The 15,872-nt window shown below is 42.3% G+C and overlaps 1 protein-coding gene across 17 annotated transcripts in view; it reads right to left on the bottom strand.

The window, feature by feature from the left end:
- The window catches only part of SYTL2 (synaptotagmin like 2), a 153,850-nt gene that overhangs the window by 112,786 nt on the left and 25,192 nt on the right, over positions 1–15,872 (bottom strand). The window contains exon 1 of one of the 17 annotated variants that reach the window (XM_047877298.1): positions 4,464–4,590. The exons of the other annotated variants lie outside the window; for them this stretch is intronic. The gene's annotated coding sequence lies outside the window, so the exon portion shown is untranslated. Of the gene's footprint in view, positions 1–4,463; positions 4,591–15,872 lie in introns of those variants that run through there. 17 annotated transcript variants of the gene reach the window in all.

Here is a 15,872-nt window from a genome sequence, read left to right as displayed (position 1 = left end):
TATTCTGTGAAATGGGACTATTTTCTGCCCTTTCCTTCAGTTCAGAATTGTGATGAAAAGTAATGAGATGTTAGCCATCAAGGAATCTTCTATTCTTTGAAGAAAACTTAGAGTGGGGATCCAATAGAGCATTTGCTTTGTAATTAAGTCCTGCTAATGTTAAGCCCAAGAGTTAGATTCCAGCTTTTTATAAAGACTGACAATTCTTTTGATCTTTCTACATTTAAACCTCCTTTTAAAAATAGCATAAACACCTGCATGCAAATTTAAGTAACAATACCTGACACCTGGTCCTCATTAGTGACTCTGGTAGGCAAAGGTACAGCAGGTGTCATTATCCCCAATCTAAGGAAGGGAAAACCAGTTTAGAGAAGCTACCTGTCTTGCCCAAAGTCACACAGGTAATAAAATTCAATGCTGGAGGGGCACCTGGGTGGCTCCATCATTTCAGTGTCTGACTCTTCACAGTTTGAGCCCCACATTGGGCTCTGCAGTGACAGTGAGAAGCCTACTTGGGATTCTCAGTCTCTCTCTCTCTCTGCTCCTCCCCTGTGCGCGCTCGCTCTCTCTCCCTCCCTCCCTCCCTCTCTCTCTCTGTCTGTCTCTCTCTCTCTCTCTCAAAAATAAATAATATTTAAAAAATGCAATTCTGGAGCAATGATCTTATCTGAGGCTCCTCTGTGTGCAGTTTAGCTTTAGAATTCTCTGCTCACATTTTCACTTCAACAACACTGAGGAGCTACCTTTTCTGTTACATTTAAGACACGTGAGTCATCTCATAAGAAGCACAGCTGGACCCTGTGACTGCAGCAGCAGCCCCAAAGGTAGGCACTTCCCTCTGCTGGGAACTGACACCAGGGAATTATGGGAAGGTGAACTTCACAAACAGGATTAAACTTTATGATGATTTTAATTATTCAAAATTAATTCTCTGTATCCTTTCAAAAACAATCTGAGATGACTCCTAGCTCTAAGGATGATTGAGTGAAAAGTAAGGGTTATATTAATACATTTGTTCATTTTTTGTTTTCAGCTTACTATGCTTTTTTTATCCTCTCTTTTTAGGTTTATTTTTGGTAGTAATCTCTACACCCAACATGGGGCTCGAACTCATGATCCTAAGATCAAGAGTCACATGCTCTTCCAACTGAGCCAGCCAGGCACCCCTTCATTTGTTCTTTTTTTTATTTTTATTTTTAATGTGCTCATATAGACACAGAGAAGAAGATTTGGAAGGCTATAAAATCCAAGTTTTGCATTAGTTATTTCTGAGTATAAAGGTATTATTATTATTAATGCTAATCTGTAGTTTTTCTTTTTCTACAATGAATATATATACATATATATATTACCTTTGGTAATAGGAAAACAAACAATAAGGATCTTCCTTCTACATATAATCGATAAAGAGCTGAACTCACAGAACAGGGAATAGAATGGTGGTTGTCAGAGACTTGGGAGAGGGAGAAATGGGGAGAGTTTGGTCAAAGGGTACAAACTTCCAATTCTAAGATGAAGATCTAATATACAATATGGTGACTATAGTATTATATACTTGAAAGTTGCTAAGAGAATAAATCTCAAATGTTCTCACTACAAAAATGTAGTAGCAATGTATACACATATGAAATCATCATGGACTTATACAATGTTATATGTCAATTATATCTTAATAAAGCTGGTGGGGGGGTCAAACAATAAAGATTGTTTTTATTTTTAAAACATGTTCTTCATTCTGATAAATAGGAAAGGGGCTATCTCCACAAGGAGTTGGGAAGCTCTATTACTGTAAACCAAGTGCATGAAAAATGGAAATGGTACCCTATGCTGCCACACCAGAATGCTTGCCATTTGGGTACTTCTCCATTTGGGTACTCTCAGCACCCAAGAATATAAAATAATGTACCAAGACACCAATTTTACACAAATATTTTGAGGAAAAAATTTGTTTTATATATTGAAACCAAATTCAACATATGAAATCAAATTTAAAAATCGCATAATTTCATAAAACAATTTTCAAGCTTGTTGGGGTCAATCTGAACCGTACCCCAACCCCTAGGAGCACTTGCCAGTTTCGTTATTGGAGATTCTTCTATGAAGAAGTTTGGGAAGCCCTATGGCAAATAGCACCATCTTATTTCCCTCCCTTTTTAAGAGAGACTAAGTGATTTCTCCTGTTAGTTAAAAAAAACATCAAATTTTTCCTCATCTATAACCTTTAAAATTTCAAATAAAGCAGGTGGCAGAAAACATATTACCAGGCAAATCTAGAAGCCCACAGGGGCACAGCCCAGAGGAGAGAACTGCCTGGCCTGGCATCCTGGGTTCTGAGCATGGTGAGCCCTAGGCTGCCCCACTTCTGCAGGACAGCAGACCACTCTGCACAAGGTACTAATTCATTCATTCCACAAATGTTTATTGAGCAAAACCTGAGAAAGGCCTCTTAGGGGACAGTGGGATCATTCACAAGCCAACGGTCAGGTCTAACGGATCAGACGTGGACAATCAATCTTTCATTAGACCTCAAACCACCTCTAGGATAAAGCAAGCAGGGTCCCTGCCCCATTCACTCACTAGCAGCTGGGTGGGATCAGGCAGGCATCCTGGAACAGCACTGCTGCTTTGAGAAAGGCTAAGACAGTCACTTATTCCCAGCAGAATGACCAAAACTGCACCATAAGTGGCATAACTCTTTTTTTTTTAACATTTATTCATTTTTTGAGACACAGAGTATGAGCGGGGGAGGGGCAAAGAGACAGGGAGACACAGAATCTGAAGCAGGCTCCAACTCTGAGCTGTCAGCGGAGAGCCCACAACCTGGAATCCACAAACCTGTGAGATAATGACCTGAGCTGAAGTCAGCTGCTTAACTGACTGAGCCACCCAGGCACCCCTATAACTCTTCTAAAATGCTTTGAACAGTGTCTGGCACATGTGAGAACTCAGTAATACCATTTTTGCTGTTACTAGGCCAACTTGCCCTTACTCACCAAAAAAGGTAGAAAGATCACAGGTTTTAGAATCAGAGAAACTAGATTTGCATTCCAATTATTTTGCTTACTAGCTATGCGACTAAAGGAAGTGATCTTTCTAACCCTCAGTGTCTCATTGGTAAAATGGGTTAACTGACAGTACAGGATCCCTCATGTGGCTTTGTGAGAACCAAAGACACATTATACACAAAGAAGAGTGGCCCCTAAGTGCCGAATAAAGACATCAATAAGGCCACTGCCATGCCTCCTTCCTTCCTCACCATTCTTGACAGGTCCTGGCATCTGATTTCACCCAGGCACCACACTAAGGAACAAAAGAACTATAGGGAGGGGAGAGAGTACCTGGAGACTTTCCACAGAAACACATCAAAATCCTCAACTCCTTTCAACCATCCCTCTGTTTGGCTGCTGTAACCAACTGGCTGCCCAACCAACTAGGGCCCCTATTCCCTCACTGGGAATGGCTGCCAAGAAGACGCCAGGAAGCTGGACAGCAGTTTGAATCCATCCCACCTTCCAGTGTCTGTCCGTCTGTCTGTCTGTCTGAAGCCCACTGGGCTTCCTCTGCACGTCCCTACCAGGCTCTAAGGGTCAGGAGGCTGCCAGCGGATCCATAGTCTGTCCTTATCCAGGCTTCCATCCCTACCCAGCGCCCAAAGCTCTGGAGGCTGCTGGTCACAAACCAGCGCTAAATGAAAAGTCAAAGGGGATTTATAAAAGCAGGAAGGAGGAAAGGGAAGAGGAGGCAGGATGGGTGCAGAGAAAGAGGCCCACTTCGTACAAGCTGATGGAGCCCTATGTCCTAGCCGCTGAAGCAGTGGGTTTCCTCTCTGAAAGATGATGAATCCCATTCCTGTGATTTGTAACTCAAGACGGGGCAAGGTCTGGGCGTAGGGAGATAATTCCAAAACAAACTGCTTGTTTTGCAAGTAAACCTCATCGGCTCCCAAACCCTCCTTCCCAACACCCCACCTGTAGATAGGTCCTATCGCCCTTACTTCACCTGAGCAATCTGGAGGTAGTTAACTCTGCAACCAGATCCCGCTAACAGCCAGCCCGAACGAAGCCCAGGGTCGGTCCTCAAAAGCCCCAGGAAACGCGACAGCCCAGCAGAACCCCCGCCTACCCGGCACGTCGGCTTCCTGAAGACTCGGCCCCCTGGGCAGCGGAGCTGGCTCTTAAGTAGGTGCGGATTTGAAGGGAGCTTGCCGCTCGCCAAAACGCGGCTCACGCTTTAGAACTCCAAAGACTACAAAGCATCAGTCAACACCAACAACTCCCTCATTTAAGAGGAGGAAAGAGAGACCCAGAGAAGGAACGAAAGTTGCCCGAAATAACACCCCGAGTGGGCAGAGAAAAAAACCCCGCTGCTCTGGTCGCCGCGGGGCAGGGAGAGCGTCTCGCCGCCTCCCGCGTCCTAGAGTCCACAGACGTGCAATCCCTGAATCCCCGGGTGCTGCGCGTTACCTTCCTCGGGACCCGGCGCTCGGAGCCTCCTCTCCCGCGAAGGCGCGCCTGCAGCTCTACCCCCGCACTCTCGCGGGGCAGTCCAGGTGTCGCCCCGCGGCTGTCAGCGCACGGAGGCCGGTGCAAGCTCCCCCCTGCGGGCGGCAGGCGGGCGCGCAGGGGCGGCTCCCGGGAGCGCCGACCAATGGCGTTCTGCCCGCTCCCCGCCCCGCCCCCGGCACGCCTCACCCGCCTGCTCCCCTGCCCTTCTCCGACTTCCCTCCGCCCCTCCCGGTTTTTCTCTTCCCCTTGGCCCTCCCGCCCAGACCTCCTCCAATGCACCTTGCCCCGAAGCAGCTTCTTCACTGTGCAAATAAGGAGTGCAATTATTTTGTGACCACTGTGCGTTAGGTGTCCCTGGAGCCGGAGAACGTGGCGCTCAAGGAACCAGTCCACTCAAGAAAGAGGAGTTAGCCACCGCGCCGGGAGAGCGGACGGGATCAAGATGCTTTAACCGCTCCGGACGTCAGTTTTCTAACGTGTAAATTATATAAAAATACCTCACAGGCAGTTGAGAGGATTAAGTGAAGTGATGCTTGAAAAGTATCCAATAATACCTGGATAAGTTGTGAGCGTGATGTGTACAGACTGAGCTCCCCTCGCCTCCAGCGCCCTGGATGGTGCTGGAAGGCAGGGTATCACGGCCAATTAAAAAAAGGTTACCAATGATAGGGAGAGCCCAGGCAAACTTGTGAAAGAGGTAGACCTTAAGGCCTTCTCCATTCTCCTCATCTCCCCCATTTGTGCTGTCCATCCAACTGAGGGTGGCCCAGGTCTGCCTTTGGTTCTTTCAAATACCTTCTCTCCAACTTGCAAATGCTGATCCCCACGGACCTCATTCAGTGCTGGGTGCTGGGCTGCTAACCTGGCCCAGGAATCCTTGTGCTGTGTTAATTTGTATATTCTGGCTTTCACCCAAGCTTTGAGTCCCATGTGTCCCTACGGTGGGTGGGCACTAGGGGATGCAAAAGAGGAAAAACCACTCCTCTTGCCCTTGAAGAGACAAACATGCAAATAATTTCAGTTTAGTGTCATAACAGCTAGAATAGATGTGCAAAGTGTTACAGAGTCACGAACACTGGGAGAAGAGGGCAATACAAGTTTAAATACAGATGTGACCAAGTCTTGAAGGAGGGCTATAACTTAGGTCAGACAGAAGGGGAAGAGAACAGTGGCTGCAGAGAAGCAGGCAGACATGCAGATGCCTGTCATATGTTGCACAGGGTATATTGACAGTGAGACAGAGATGAAACTAAAGAGGTAGAGGCGGGAAGAGCAGCCAGGCCTGCCTTGCTGAGGGAAGCAGACTGTGTCCTGTTGGTGAGGGCTGCTGGTGAATGATTTTAAGCAGCGGAGTGGTCTGATCTCATTTGTCTGGTGTCTTGCTTCCAGTGTTTGTGTGTGCCTTCATAATCCCCTTCCTGTCCCTCTTCAACCTGGAAGGTAGGCACTGGATCTTCCTCACCTGTGAGTGGCCTGCATGCTTGGTACAAAGCTTTGAAGAAACTCAATGCTCACTATTCCCGGTGTCACTCCTCCCAGAGGAAAAAAATAGCAACACCTGCTAGGAAAGGTCTAAGGATTCTCTGAGGTTAAAAGCTAGAGCCCTGATGTTATGTGGCCAAAGTTCAAATACTGGCCCCACCACTTTCTAACAGGACCTTCAGCCAGTTACATAACCATTCTGTGCCTCACTTTGCTCATTTGTAAAAGAGATGATAATAATGCTCCTCACTAAGACTACTTGAAGCTTACAATGAGAAAATGTGTGTGTATAAGCATAGTGGCTTGCACAGAGGAAGTATTGAATAAATCTTAGTTAACATGATTATATCAAGTCAGCAGAGGCTTGTTCCTCATAACCTATAAGATTTTGCCATTCTTCAAAATAGTTTTCATGTAAGTGACAAATTTCACAAATATTCTCTGTTGATATTAAGGGGAAAAACAAGGGTATAGGGATAATGCAGGGTTGGAGTACAGACTGGTGTGTGTCCCAGCTCTACCACTGGACTCTACAACTGACTGTTGAACTATCCAGTTGACTTTGGACAAGTCACTTAACTTCTTTAGATCTCTGTTCCTCTTCTACAAGAGAAATACAATTGACCCTTTCATAATATGGGTTTGAACTGCATGGGTTCACTTATATGTGAATTTTTTTAATATAAATACAATACAGTACTGTAAATGTATTTTCTCTTCCTTACAATTTTCTCAATATTTTCTTTTTTTTTTTTTTTTGGCTTACTTTACTGTATGAATACAGTATATACTACATATACAAAATGTGTGTTAATTGACCATTTATGTTATTGGTAAGGCTCTGAGTAGGCTATTAGTTCAGTTTGAGGGGAATCAAAAGTTATAGATTTTTGACTGTGTGAAGGAGGGGTGGTGAGGATAGGTACCTCTAATCCCTGAGTTGTTCAAGGGTCAACTGTGGTCATATTACCTGTCCCATGTAAGGGAGATGCTGCAAAATACATAGCACACTGCATGGCCCAAGGTAAGATTTCAAAAACTGTGGTAAGAAGAAAGGTCTTATACATTTGGGAAAGGGAAATGTCATCTAACAGTAATGCATTGGAAGGGGAAAATGTAATCCCAGGAAAAAAAAATCTAAGTGGAAAAGTTGATTCTGGATCTGTGAAAACTGGAACAGGAGTAGACGTCAGCTTAGAAACCTACAGGTGGAACCCTGGCCTGGAAGAGTTTTCTAGTTGGGAATGGGTTGTTGAAATCTGGAACCCCCTTCTGGTCAATTTTTGCAACTCTATGGAGCTGCAATGAAATGGAGTGTTGTTTGCCAGGGTGTGTATGGTCTCTGAGCTGTCCTCCCGGAATGGTGGAATGCCATAAGGCTGGTGCTTTCAAATGAGAATCTGGGATTTAGCCTCTAATACCACCCAGCCATGACTTTGTAGGGTCACAGACACATGGCCAAGTTGTTTAGTTTTACCAGCTAGTTAGTAGGTGAATATTTATTTGTGGGATAGTAGGTGTGAATCCTTTATGCTTGAAATATGTCCCATCTATCTCAGAACCAAGGAATCCTTCTCATGCATTAGGGCCTGGGACAAATGTCCCGAGATTCTTCCTTCTTAGGTTGAATGAATTAATCCTTTGGACCTCTGGAACGCCCATGGCATATTCCTCAAGCCTTTTCTTGGCATTGATTTCATTGTCTTCATAGTTAGTTGTCACAGGACTTGCAACTCCACACCTGTTTTAAAGCCTACCCAATCAAGGGACACCCCTTTTCTCTTTGCGTTTTTTCTCACTACCTCCATCATTCCCTCACACCATCTCTACTTCAAATGCCTTGCACACTATAGGTACTCAATAAATGCTTATTAAATCGCATTGCAGGCAGGTCTCGCAGAGTAGATACATTACAGAGAGCAGCACTGTTGCCACCATGGAAAAGTTAAAAAAAAAACAAAAACAAAACTTCCTGTGCAGACATGACTTTGCCTTTAAGCTATGTGGATTTATAACTTCTTACCCACCAAAAATTGAAGATATTGCTGAAATGCTGTACAATTACATCTAGTATGGTGATGTGGTTAGATGATGTATAGCAGTAGGTATCAAATGTACAGCATTTAGAACACAATTGAGTCATGGTGCTGGGTCACCAAAGTAGGAATTTGGTTTTCTAAATAATTTGCAAAAACTGAATATCTTTTTATCTTTTGGAAGTACAAAACTCTGGCCTTGAATCAAATCGTATTAGCAATCTCTCCACAGTCTTTAATAATGCCTTGCCTTTCTACTGGGCTTTGTATTTTTCAAAGCTCTTCCACTTTAATTATCTTGTTTGATCTTCACATCAACCCTATGATGTAGGAAGGGCAACTATTATTAGTATCTGCATTTTACAGATGAAGATAGGAAGGGCTTGAGAGGACCAGGCCCTAAACCCAGGCCAAATGGCAAACTAGTGACAAAGTCAAGGATCTACTATACCAGCGAGAGTTCTGATATTCATGAAAATTGGGCATCATTATTTATGACCTTTATGGGCAGTAATCTCACACAGACATGTCTTAATTTATATTCATGTGTCTATACTCTCGCACAGACTTCCTTTTATAAAGTAAAGAAGAACCTTGGTAGTGACCATCTCCCTCAGATATGTAATAATTATAATTTATTTCTTCAGTGGCTTTCATCTGTGTTTATCAACATGCATTCCGACACTAATATTCTTTTTTTTTAATTTTTTTTATTAGGTTTCTTTATTTTTGAAAGGCAGAGAGAGACAGAGCATGAGTGGAGGAAGGGCAGAGAGAGATGGAGACACAGAATCCGAAGCAGGCTCCAGGCTCTGAGCTGTCAGCCCAGAGTCTGACGCGGGGTTCAAACCCGAACCGTAAGATCATGACCTGAGCCAAAGTCGGATACTCAACCGACTGAGCCACTCAGGCGCCCCTCAACACTAATATTCTTTTTAAAAAAACCTCTAGGTTTACTCAGTCAGTATTTTAGGACAAATTTTCTTATTTTAATGTTTAAAAAAAGAACAAATGTTACTTCAAAAAAACATAAGACCTCTGTTTATATGAGATTCCTAGAATGGTCCAATACAAAGAGACAGAAGAGTGTTTAGCAGGAACTGGGGGAGGGGGTGCTGGAGTTAATGGGTAGTTACTGGGTACAGAGTTTCACTGTGGGATGTTGAAAAAGTCCTGGAGATGGATGATGGTGATGGCTGCAGAACAGCTACTTAATGACACAGAACTGCATATTTAGAAATGAATAAATATTTATTTTAAAAATTAAGCAAATTTTGTTATGAATATTTTATAACAATAAAACATAGAAGAGGGGCACCTGGGTGGCTCAGACGGCTAAGCGTCCGACTTCAGCTTGGGTCATGATCTCACAGGTCGTGAGTTCGGGCCCGCACTGGGCTCTGTGCTGATAGCTCAGAGCCTGGAGCCTGCTTCAGATTCAGTGTCTCCCTCTCTCTCTGCCCCTCCCCCACCCATGCTCTGTCTCTGTCTCTCAAAAATAAATAAATGTTAAAAAAAATTTTTTTAAAGAGTAGACCACCTAGTTTTATTAATATGAGATTCCCTGTAGTAGAAGGCTACTTATAATGTAATTCATGACCTTTTTTGTTTTGTCTTTTTGAAATTTACTTCACCTTCACACCTTTGCTGTGGCAGAAAAGATACTGATCTGTAGGGAGTCATACCAACCTTTTGTAAAAAAATCCAAAATGGGTTGGGGCGCCTGGGTGGCTCAGTCGGTTAAGTGTCTGACTTCTGCTCAGGTCATGATCTCACGGTTTGTGGGTTCGGGTCCCACGTCGGGCTCTGTGCTGACAGCCCAGAGCCTGGAGCCTGCTTCAGATTCTGTGTCTTGCTCTACCTCTGCCCATTCCCTGCTCACACTCTGTCTCTTTCTCAAAAATAAACAAACATTAAAAAAGTTTTTTTAAAAATCCAAAATGGGGTTGAGATAGGGGGTGATAAGGTAAATCCTAGTAGAGTACTAGAGCTCCTATTAACCAAGTGCCTCCTACCTGCCAGTATTGACTACATGCTTTTTCCTATTATTTCATGTAATTGTGAGAGCAGCTATGGGTAACAGATGAGAAACTGAGTTATATGAAGGTTAGGTTACTTGCCCAGGGCCATACAACCAAACATCTTCCCAAAGGGCTGACAAAACTCTGGAGCTGACTTCCCAGGAGGTAGTAGAATCTCCCTTCAAGTTGCAGTGATCTGGGTTATGCAGTTGGACTAAAGCAGGAAAATTTCCTCAAGTATTCCTTCAAATTCTACTTCCTCTGTGCTGTAATTACTGTTGCCTTCTCTTATTGTGTCCTATGTGACTAGACCTGTGCTGTCCAAAATGGTAGCCACTAGCCATATGTGGCTATTGAATACTAGAAATGTGGCTAGTCTAGGGGTGCCTGCCCAGGTAGCTCAGTCAGTAAAGCATCTGACTCTTGGTTTGGGCCCAGGTCACAATCTCACCATCATGAGATTGAGCCCCACATCGGGCTCTGCACTAGGCATGGAGCCTGCTTAAGATTCTCTCTCTCTCCCTCTCCCTATGCCCTTCCCCAGCACATGCATGCACGCTGTCTCGTTTTCTCAAAAAAAAAAAAAAAAAAAAAAAAAAGTATTGAAAAAAATGCTTAAGAGAAATGTGGCTAGTCTGGATTGAGATGTACTCTGAGTGTAAAACACCCACTTAAAAAAAAAAGTAAAATACCTCATCAACAATTTTTGTATTGATTACATGTTGAAAGATAATATTTTGGACATACTGAATTAAGTACAGTATATTATCAAAATTAGTTTTATCTAGGGGTACCTGGGTGGTTGATTATCCAACTTTGGCTCAGGTCATGATCTCCTTCCAGGGTTCAAGCCTTACGTTGGGCTTTGTGCTGACAGCTCAGAGCCTGCTTCAGATTCTCTGTCTCCCTCCCTCTTGGCCCCTCCACAGCTTACACTCTCTTTGTCTCAAAAATAAATAAACATTTTTTAAAAATGTTTTAATTAGGGGAGCCTGGGTGGTTCAGTCAGTTGAGTGACCGACTTCAGCTCAGGTCATGATCTCACAGTCTGTGAGTTTGAGCCCTGCGTCGGGCTCTGTACTGACAGCTCAGAGCCTGGAGCCTGCTTTGGATTCTGATTCTCTCTCTCTCTCTCTCTCTCTCTCTCTCTCTCTGCCCCTCCTCTGCTCATGCTCTGTCTCTCTCTCTTTCTCAAAAATAAACATTAAAAAAATTTTTTTAATTTTAAAAATGTTTTAATTAGTTTCATCTGTTTCTTTTTACTTTTTTCAGTGCAGCTACTAGAAAATTTTAAATTAAATATGTAGCTCTCATTATTCTACTGGATAAGTCTGTTCAAGGTTGCCTGGGTCACTTTCTCTACCTCACTTTCACCCTTGAAAGAAGGGGCATATTACTTTTGAGTTATTACATACAGAATAGGAGACACATATTGATAGAGCTTGCCTTTCTGTTCATTACTTTGCTTTCAAAGCACAATAATTACAAAATGTTGTCATTACTACTGCCTGGCATTTTTATCCCCTATTCCTTTTCAAGTACAGAGGAATCTTGATTAATCATACACTTCAAGAATGGAATGTCTGGGGGCGCCTGGGTGGCTCAGTCGGTTGAGCGTCTGGCTTCAGCTCAGGTCATGATCTCACGGTCCGTGAGTTCGAGCCCCGCGTCGGGCTCTGTGCTGACTGCTCAGAGCCTGGGGCCTGTTTCAGATTCTGTGTCTCCCTCTCTCTCTGACCCTCCCCTGTTCATGCTCTGTCTGTCTCTGTCTCAAAAATAAATAAACATTAAAAAAACAATTAAAAAAAAAAGAATGGAATGTCTGGTAAAAATAAAACACAATCTTGTTCTATCCCTTGTTTATTCAGTTATTCATTCATGTATTCATTTCATATTACAAATATTTATTGAATGACACATTATGTACATGATATACGGCTATGAGAAATTCAGAGATGAACCAGATAATGTCTGCTGTTGATGCCCTTTCAAAAAGATATTAGTTTATTTCCTGGTTTTTAATAGTGAACATCTCAGGCAGCATGATATAATGAAAAAGCCCTGGCCCAGGGGACATAAAACCCAAGATCTAGTCCTGCTTTTATGAGTTATGTGAAATGAGCAGGTCTTTTTAGATCTAACTCATCTACAAAATTAAAAAGGATAAAACTATCCACTTTGCCAATTGCAAAAATAAAATTATAGAAATGATAATCTACAAATTGCTATTTCTTATTTATTAAAAGACATCGTAGGAGCGCCTGGGTGGCGCAGTCGGTTAAGCGTCCGACTTCAGCCAGGTCATGATCTCGTGGTCTGTGAGTTCGAGCCCCGCGTCAGGCTCTGGGCTGATGGCTCAGAGCCTGGAGCCTGTTTCCGATTCTGTGTCTCCCTCTCTCTCTGCCCATCCCCCGTTCATGCTCTGTCTCTCTCTGTCCCAAAAATAAATAAACGTTGAAAAAAAAAATTAAAAAAAAAAAAAAAAAGACATTGTAGTAGAAGTCAGAATATTTGGCTTCCCTTCTGGACCCAACTAACAAAATGCTCTGTGGCTTTAACCTCTCAGGACTTGGTGTCCTTACCTCTAAAATTAAGAGGTAAGGGGCACCTCTGGCTCAGTCAGAAAAGCATGTGACTCTTGATCTCAGGGTCATGAGTTCAAGTCCCACATTGGGTGTAGAGATTACTAAAAAATGGTAAATAATCTTAAAAAATAAAGTTATGAGATTAGACTGCATATATTGCAAGATCTCTTCCAGCCCAAAATTTCAGGTTTTAGGAGTTTATGATTTTTAAAGTAATCATTCCCTGCAGATCAGCATTTCAATTTACTAGAGTCATAATTATATCAGTTTTCTAGCCATAGATCTTAAAAGACCTGAATGTATGAAACAGAAGCTTCTCTGGAAATTGTGCTTATTTACTTGCAGAAGAATCTCTGCATTAGCTTATTTTACAGGGCATTTTACCATCTGCATCTTTTTTATTATTTTTTTTTAATATTTATTTAGTTTTGAGAGACAGAGAAAGAACATGAGTGGGGGAGGAGCAGAGAGAGAGGGAGACAGAGAATCTGAATCAGGCTCCAGGCTCTGAGCTGTCAGCACAGAGCCCGACATAGGGCTCCCACTCACGGACAGTGAGATCACGACCTGAGCCAAAGTTGGATGCTTAACCAACTGAGCCACCCAGGTGCCCCTGCCCTCTGCATCTTTAAAAACCAAACAGAAGAGAAAAAATTGTCAAGAAATAAAAACAATAATTTCCGTTATCTATTGGTATGTAGCAAACAACTCTAAAACAGTGGTTAAAACAACAATTTCTTATTTTTCATGATTCTCTGGGTTGGGTGGTTCTGCTGCTACTCACTCACTGATGACAGTTTCTTATGCTGCTGCATTCAGCTGAGTGCTCAGCTGAGGCTGGAACATCGAAGGTGGCAGCTCATTCTCCAGGGCTGCCCTCCACATGGCCTCTCCTCATTCAGTAATCTAAGCCCAAACTTCTTACATGGCAGCTGAAGCCCAAGCATTACAAGAGGCAAGCCCCAATGTGTAAATATTTGCATCAAGCTGGCTAACCATCCTTTGCCCAAAGCAAGTTTTGTGGCTAAGTCCAGAGTCAACATGGGGGAGCCTGAGGATCCTGGAAGCATGTTTTCATTGAGGACCACCAGTGTGATAGTCTACCACCACCACTTCCATCCAACTGAGTTCTAACTAACAGAGATCTTACTCCTGTTTCTCGTATGCATGCATATATCATTCCATTCTTTACTTATGTGCTTTGTGCATACTTCCCTTTCTGAATATGTCACGCTCCACTTTTTTTTAAGTTTATTTATTTACTTTGAGAGAGACAGTGAGCAAACAGGGGAGGGGCAGAGAAAGAAGGAAAGAGAACGAATCCAAAGCAGGCTCTGCACTGTCAGCATGGAGTGCCATGCTGGGCTGGAACTCATGAACCATGACATCATGACCAAAATCAAGAGCCAGACACTTAACTGAGTGAGCCACCCAGATGCCCCTATCATACTCCACTTTAATTACCAGTTTATATTTCAATTTTCCGTCACCGAAATCGAATACTTGTGAATAAGGGAAGAGAAAGCATCTTAGCCCTTTCTGAATGTTGAGCATCTATCACAGCTCCACATAGGAGGCATTTAATCAGTAACAGACTTGAATGACACAGACCTAAAATCTTTGAAACTTCACCCAGTGCCAAAGGTAGAGCATCTCATTTCAGACTACACCAGGGCAAGGATTCTTAACCTAGGCTCCTTATTTTCACTAATTTCTATCTGCAATTTATCATCTCTTTCAATTATAAATGTAAGCAACAACCACAGTAGTGTTATCGGTAGGTGAGTGAGTTTACCACCAATGGAAACCCCAAATGTTTCATATCACAATACAGATGACTTGTTGTAAATACTGTAAATATTACAATTTTTACAATATTTTTTAAAATAATTTGAACAATCCATTTTAATATAATTAGTTTTCTTTGGAGTCCTAGGTATTTTATTGTATTCAATTTAGAAATATTTTCTGAGATTAAAAATAGACCTACCCTATGACCCAGCAATAGCACTGCTAGGAATTTATCCAAGGGATACAGGAGTACTGATGCATAGGGGCACTTGTACCCCAATGTTTATAGCAGCACTCTCAACAATAGCCAAATTATGGAAAGAGCCTAAATGTCTATCAACTGATGAATGGATAAAGAAATTGTGGTTTATATACACAATGGAATACTACATGGCAATGAGAAAGAATGAAATATGGCCTTTTGTAGCAACGTGGATGGAACCGGAGAGTGTGATGCTAAGTGAAATAAGCCATACAGAGAAAGACAGATACCATATGGTTTCACTCTTATGTGGATCCTAAGAAACTTAACAAACCCATGGGGGAAGGGAAGGAAAAAAAAAAAAAAAGAGGTTAGAGTGGGAGAGAGCCAAAGCATAAGAGACTGTTAAAAACTGAGAACAAACTGAGGGTTGATGGGGGGTGGGAGGGAGGGGAGGGTGGGTGATGGGTATTGAGGAGGGCACCTTTTGGGATGAGCACTGGGTGTTGTATGGAAACCAATTTGACAATAAATTTCATATATTAAAAAAAAAAAAGAAAAAAATGTAGGAAAAGTATTTTATATTACATATTAGGCTCTCCAATGTCTCTGACATAGAGACTCAAATGTCATATTTACATGAGTTCAAAACGGGTTTAAAATATAAAATATCAAAACTGTAAAAAAAAAAAAAAAAGAAATATTTTTCTGAGGAGTACAGGGTCTTCACCATGCTGCCCAGGCCACCTGTTACAAAGAAAAGGTGAAGAACGCCTAACCAAACATTTAATAGTCAGACAATGGGAGATATTTCATACCCTTAGGAAGACCCCCTCTTCCTCACCTCTAGAGCCATATCAACATTACCTTGTTCAAAAAGCATATTCTCAAACTCTACCATAGACCTTCTAAATCAGAAAATCTGGGGGTGGAGCCCAGTAATCTGTTTCTACAAGCCTTGTAGGTAATTCTGATGAAGGCTAGAATTTGAGAACCATTGAACCAGGGAAAACAGGAGTGAACTGACACTGAACCATATACAAGGATAGCTGGAGACCATTTAATGAATCAATGAGTATAGATAAATATTGACATATATCTCCTACTTCCTCAGCACTGGGGAAAGGACTATAGGAAAATGCTTTATATATTCATTTCAGGGATTATAGTGTAGATATACAGATATATTTTAAAAACTTTAGTCTCTACATTTACGATTAGTACACTTTATGTATATTACATGTCAATTT

This window comes from Prionailurus viverrinus, chromosome D1 (assembly GCF_022837055.1).
Source record: "Prionailurus viverrinus isolate Anna chromosome D1, UM_Priviv_1.0, whole genome shotgun sequence".
Lineage (NCBI taxonomy): Eukaryota > Metazoa > Chordata > Mammalia > Carnivora > Felidae > Prionailurus > Prionailurus viverrinus.
This window is presented reverse-complemented; position numbering and strand designations above follow the sequence as displayed.